Here is a 6951-nt window from a genome sequence, read left to right as displayed (position 1 = left end):
TAATGTCAGTTTTTCTCTTGGTTGCGCTGCTTCCAGTAGTGTATGTTTATTTTAGCGCTTTTATCCAATCATATTTCAGCCATCATGTGTTGCCAGGTCAAATATATCTGCCTCGAGGCCTTCAGAATCGATAGTGCGGGCGCCTGTAGCTTAAAATGAATGGCAATGAAACTGTTGCTTTAACCAATCAGATAATCAGTCAGATTTAATAAGCCAATCAGATTTCGAGTTGAATGCACCGGGGCCATCTAGCAGGCATACAATAACGTAAGCATTTTCACGCCCTTTGATTGGATGGTCAGAGCGTGTACTATTATTACTGGTAGTCAGAGCTAGCTAACCGCATCTGTAGCGAACTGTGTAAACTAAACTAGATTTAATAGTTTTTCAACCCACAAATGTTTCTTTCCTTCCTCGACCACCAGCAGGTTCAAACCTACCGGAAAAAATCCCTTATTCAGCTTTATTCAGCTTACGCAGAGTCACGGATCTCTATCGATCAGTCCGGGTAAAAACAGAACTGACTGCAATGTAACGTTATGCCAGGGCTGATTTTGAAGCCAAAAGTCGCGCTGATCTCATTGATATCGTTCAAAAATCTGTGTGAGAGCTTGTGTCGGCTGTAACGTTACACATCGTCATGTTTTGCGGTGTTTTCCCGGTTTACTGCTTCTGTCGAGCAGACACTCGCAGCACTAAAGCCAATTAAAACTTGTGCCAGAAATACGACGGGACAGACTCGACTTCCAGCACTTTATAGCCTCGATGGCAATAGAAAAGGTTGTTGGGACTGAAACGCACAGACAACCTGTACATCCAAGTAATTTAAGTCTTTTTGAGGAAAGACATTAGAATGGATTTTGTATTAAAAAAATAGGCAGTAGTTTTGGTGAGTATAATGCATTTTTTGCCCCCGTTTTTGTCCGTGCAGAATATTTTCTTCCTAATTTTTCTTGTAAATTTATGATCGAAGCAACTTCTTTTTTCAAACATTAATACTATTGTAACCATTGAAGGACAAGACAAGGGAGTTTCCTTTTCTGAATTTATAATCAAAACGCAAGAACCACTGTAGCCTACACTTTAAAGCCGAACGCACTCGCTCGTTTCTCTCTACCCAGCCTTTCCCGAACTCACCGCATTAACCCTATAACTGCCGGTGCAAAATAAAAACAGGAATTTCACTGTTTTTCGTTATTAATTCAGGTTGGACATCACTGAAGGCCTAGGTGTGAAATGCACGGCCCGCCACTGGATTTTGGAAACATTATTTTAAGGTAAAAAAATCTTCCTTAGTGTTGCTTTAAAGGGGAAGGTAACATGACAGCCCAGTGTGTAAATATTGATCCTTAGAAGTATTTATACATGAACAGCCTGGGGCAAAAGGTACAGCGTGTAGGCTGCATAAACGGGGTGTTAAACCGGAACCGGGAACACTTCCTATAACACCCGATGTACTCGTTACATCATACGAATGGCATCTACGCTAATGTTAGTCTTTCTGCTTATTCCGAGGTTTACTGTAATCAGCTGGATCCGGGCTGTAAACAGATCAGATGGTGGACCTGCGCTTAGACACAGTAAGTGAGTAATACTTAGGCGCAGTACCAAACTTTTTCACTAGTTGACATTACTGCCCATATAAGGGCGCCTCCATTTCTATATGAATTTCTATTTTTACAATTTTCATACAATTTATGAAGTAGACATCCTAATCAGAAGTATTAGCCCGGGTGCCAGCCCGAGCCCCGCCCACAACATTTTTTGGTCGGGAAGTTCGGTCTGGACTCGATCCGTTGAGGAGTAGCTGCTAGAGTTCTTACTAGGTCAAGAAAATATGATCATATAACACCAATTTTATCATCTCTACACTGGTTACCTATTAAGTTCCGTATCAATTATAAAGTATTTCTACTGACCTATAAAACCCTAAATGGTTTAGCTCCTGTGTATTTAAGGGATCTTCTATCACCCTACAATCCAAGATCTAAGATCGCTAAATTAGAGGCTTCTAGTCGTACCTAGGATATCTAAGTCCACTAAAGGAGGGAGGGCGTTTTCACATTTAGCTCCTAAACTCTGGAATAGCCTTCCTTATATTGTCCGAGGCTCAGACTCGCTCTCCCAGTTTAAAACTAGATTAAAGACGCATCTCTTTAGCCAAGCATTCACATAATGCATCTCATACCTTTTATACTACAGTTAAATCAGATCAAATGCATTCATATGAACAGCAGCTACGCTCATTATTTCCCATCTGCTTTTTTGCTGTTATCTCAGGACGCCAGTCCCGAGATAAATAGAGTTTGCCAGCTCCGGTTATTTATCCAGCCTCTCATGGAGACTTCAGATGCCCCAACGCCTGTGAAGAGACGACTCAACGCCGGCGATATGTTATGCCCTAAATTAATACATGATTAACTAACTGAATTTTTCTATGTACATTTCTGAAATGCATTTTCTGTAAAGCTGCTTTGAAACAATATGTATTGTGAAAAGCGCTATACAAATACAATTGAATTGAATTTAACTAACAAACCCACCTCCTCCATACCGGTGATGACTCCAATCTTCAACCAGATGGAATGGGGAATATTCTGATTGTTGCAATCCAATCTGACTTCTGACCTATAATGCTGCCTGAATCATAATCATACACTGTTCGTTCATTGGCCAGAGGAGAACTGGCCCTTGACTGAGCCTGTTTTCTCCCAAGGTTTTTCCTCCTCCATTCTGCCACCTGATGGAGTCTTGGTTCCTTGCCACTGTCGCGTTTTGCGCCTTTTTAAAAAAAATTTTTTTTTAATCCTTTGTTGCCATTGGCTTTTGGCTTGCTTAGTTGGGGACACTAAATTCAACATTTAATTTAATATTCAACAATATTATTGATCTGCCTGCATTGACACCATTATATGAAAACTGAACTGAGCTTCTCCGGAGTGGCTATATAACAAAATTAATAGCTTTTTTTACAACAAAAATGAAACATCACTGAGCTTACTAGAGCTGGACTGTGACTATTTTCTTACAAAAACAAACTTTGTTGCATTATTTTGTAAAGCTGCTTTGAAACAATTGTAAAAAGCGCTGTATAAATAAATGTGACTTGACTTGATATCCTTGTAGGATACGTTTGGCCCCTTGTACATCGCATATAATAATAATAACCCTTAGGCCTATGTAATGTATCATACTTTTTGGTAATTTATAATTTACATTAGGCCTACGAAGTCGCATGCCCATAATTTTACGATCAAATGACCAACATTGTCAGAACGTCCTCAGGGTTACAAGATAACCATAACGTTCAAGATACATAATCTAGGCTGTAGGCCTACTCGTAATATATTGGTAATAATGACTTACTGGCAACGTAAATGTCATGTCATATGTGCCCGTGATTTAACATAGTTTACACGTTATGCTCTGATGCAGCATTTGCTACTTAAAATTAATTAAACGTCAGACTAAAGTTTCCCTAAAAATAAAATGTGTTTCTTTTCACCAAGTCAGACGATTATAATTTGCTCTTTATAATGATAGTGACGTGACATAAGCGCGCGCCTCCTCCACATGTGCGCGCAGTCTTTTTTTCTCAGGCACTTTCTTCGTCAACTGCGCTAAAAACCCTTTTTTAAATTGCCATAGCAACCGGGAACACATTCAAGCTGCTGGAGAGAGGACAGTTATATCACAAATGTTCTTTAACTGCGTCAGATTGTTTAAGTGCCCACGGTCTACGTACTTTTGTTAATATTTAGCGTTATGTCTCCTAATTGGTATCTTTCATCTGAATGTCTTCAGTTCTATCAAATGTTACGCTAGCATAGTAGGCTATAGGTTAATAATGATGCTCAGCAAGGTCTTACGCTTTATGTTTTATTAATAATTTGGGTGTTTTATTGTTGATTGTTGTGTGTTTTTCAGATGAACTGAATACATTTTGAGTCTGAATTCATCATTCAGCTGTTTAAATACTAGTCTTTAAATTAGTTTGGGCAAATTAGTAAATTAGGTTAAACCACTGCAGAAAAGCCACGCCAGTAGGCTGTGTGTTTTCTTGAGGAATTATTAAATCATGAGCCGTTTCATATTGTGTCCGCCCATAGAAACAGAAATAAATAAATTGGCTACTTGCCCGGAAAGTAGTTTTGTTCAGTTTGGGATCCCATTTAGTTGAGTTCAGTCTGACATTCACTCTTCTGTCCAGTTGCCTGTCTGCCCTCAGAACTCACGTGTCTTGGACAGCTCTCCTGGATTTGACCATCTGGTTTTGGAGACTCTCACTCAGTGCCTGCTTGGACTGTTGCCGTTCTGACTGTCAGATTCAGTGATCTTGACCGTGCGCTTGGATTCCTCTGACACGGTTTGCCCCTTGTTTGATCAAGTCTGCCCCCTGTCAGTATGGAAAATTGGGAAAATTAAGTATGGGAAAATTTAAATTTAAATACAGAAATGCATTGCCATTTTACATATTGCATTGTCATTTTGCATATTACAAAGTTGTTTCGAAGCCCAGCGGCTCGAGCTGTTTTATGTTTAAAGTTAAGTTGAGCACTTTTTTCTGTTTTTGTGTCCGTTCAGAAAACTTAACACTATAACCTCTCATGTATCAAACGAGCACCAGTGGCTACGTGTTAACTTCTTTATACCCAGTTGCCTTGTTTTGGAAAACTGTATTGTCCAACCAGAAGAGGCTGTTGCTGAGTTAAGGTAGGCTACTCTTAAGGTATTCTGTGTGAAGCACCCTTACAATATGAAATCTGAAAAGTGTTATACAAATAGAATTAAACTGAATTGAAATGGAAAAAGTCTACATTCATTATACAAATTAAGTTTGAACCTGCCATTTGCACTATGCAGATTTTACCCATGTTTCCCCTACATTGACCACAAGGGGGCGGTCAAAGATGAAGAATTTCTGCAGAAAATGCAGCGCAGACGTATGATCTCATGCTAACAGAAAAACTGTAGTAGGTCTATTACATCATAGCAAAGTTGCATTCCCACACTGATACCTGACAAACATTTAAATCCCATATCAGAAGTTATTTTGTAAGCGCACTAAAAGTGAAACAATTATTTTGTATATAAAGTGGAAAGTCTTTACGTTTTGAACTATTTCGTTGAAGCCATTCTAGTTGAATATGAAGCAGCCTCAGAATATGTGATGTATTGGCGCTAAATCAATATTGAATTGTGATTGGCAAGAAGAACCGCGAAGAACAGACATACGTCATTAGATTCAGCACAATCCACACAATGAAGACGGATTGATTGACTGCACCCAGTCTCTGCCACCGAAACGCGCGAGCACAGCGAATTTCTGCACAAAAACAGCGGTAAGTTATTCAAAATCACTTTTAGACCATACCGGCGACGAGTAATTGTTTCTATAAAGTTTTTTTTTCTGGCCACATATCAGCTACTCCAAACATTGTTCGTAACATTAGCCAAACTTATTCGATCAAATCTTATATAAAATTAAGAATATTTATTTAAATTATTCCTGTAACTTGTGATAATGTGAAATTGTGAAACAGAAAAGGTATTATGTAAAATGAAACAAATATGTAATAAGTCTGCCCTAGGTCGCCGTCACATCAAATTTGTAACATTGTCAAGTCAAGTCACATTCATTTATAGCTAGCGCTTTTAACTCACTGTTTCAAATTAGCTTTAAAGTGATAATAGGAAATTAAAGGATCAGAGATACAGCAGCTCTAGAATAAAGTTATTGTCCAGCTTAGTTTTGACCATAATTGACCATGTGATATCTTTTGTACAGTGACATTTTTCCAAGTTCCACGGAAGCTAAATATTATATCTGGATCATTCTCAATAACATGATTACCAGATTTTACAAAAACTTGTGGAGTTCATGCAGATGGCTACAAAAAAAAAAAATCCGAAGAAATGATCTAATTAAGAAATCTAGATTAATATTTGAGTAATATAATTTATTTCTATAATTTATAAAAAAGTTATGTATTAATGATTCGTTATGTTTAAAATGAACAAAATTCAAATGTCAATATACACCGATCCTTCAAAACGTACGTGTTTTTGTCTTATCCTGATTCACTATGGTAATACTATATTGTCTATATATATATATATATATATATATATATATATATATATATATATATATATACGGCATCTCTGCATCGCTTTTACAAAATTTCAAATCCCTCAGTTCTCGCCATTTACGAAAACCCAAGCCAATGTTGATTCTTGTTTTATTACGAGCTCTGTCGCTTTCTCTTTTTGCAAATCTCGACAAACCGGATATGTAAATGTTATTGGAAAAGAGATACTAATATACTATAGTGGCTATAGCTAGCAACTATCATCATATCACAGCACATTATTCACAATCAACAGTGAGTGCGTTTGCAGGCACGTTCTTAACCCGATAACGCTTAATAAGCCGACAACGTGTGTGGTAATGTAAACGACTTGAACCGCAGACAGGAAAGCGTCCTCATACGGAAGATTTAAAGGCCGTGTTGCAGGTTTAATTTTTCAACGAATTTGTGCAATTTGCTTGTTGGTAATGAACATTTAAACTGTTATCCATTGTATTTTATGTTGTTGGGTATCACAAAACGGAATATAATACGAAAAAGTAGGTACTACCTTACAGAGGCAACGATTCTCCTTTCCGCCACAATGCATTGCATGACGTCACTTTGGGGAGAGAGTTTACCAAAGCCCGCGCTGAGAGTGACTAGAGAGACGAGTAGTAGACGAGAGTATTCAGATTATAGAACATGATCATTGTCTATACAACACATCTCTTGTCACCTATAACTGTTTAAGTTGGTTTATAAGACTTCGTGAAAAAAGTAAACAAACAACATACTCGTGCGTGCTGGCTTGAAGGGGACCATGATCCTGCCTGAGATGTGTGTATGCTATCTTCAGCACAAACGGATTCAGGCAGCA

The 6951-nt window shown here is 38.0% G+C and overlaps 1 protein-coding gene across 4 annotated transcripts in view; it reads left to right on the top strand.

The window, feature by feature from the left end:
- Positions 1–3671: 3671 nt before the first annotated feature.
- grin2bb (glutamate receptor, ionotropic, N-methyl D-aspartate 2B-b) overlaps positions 3672–6951 on the top strand; it is a 112026-nt gene continuing 108746 nt past the window's right edge. For 2 of the 4 annotated variants that reach the window (XM_079615885.1, XM_079615884.1), the window contains exon 1: positions 5270–5342. The gene's annotated coding sequence lies outside the window, so the exon portion shown is untranslated. Of the gene's footprint in view, positions 4714–5269; positions 5343–6951 lie in introns of those variants that run through there. The other 2 variants (XM_079615883.1, XM_079615882.1) reach the window with 2 other exon arrangements.

Source organism: Phoxinus phoxinus, assembly GCF_949152265.1.
Source record: "Phoxinus phoxinus genome assembly, chromosome: 6".
Taxonomy (NCBI): domain Eukaryota; kingdom Metazoa; phylum Chordata; class Actinopteri; order Cypriniformes; family Leuciscidae; genus Phoxinus; species Phoxinus phoxinus.
Note: the sequence above shows the minus strand (reverse complement) of the source record. Positions and strands in the feature narration are given on the sequence as shown.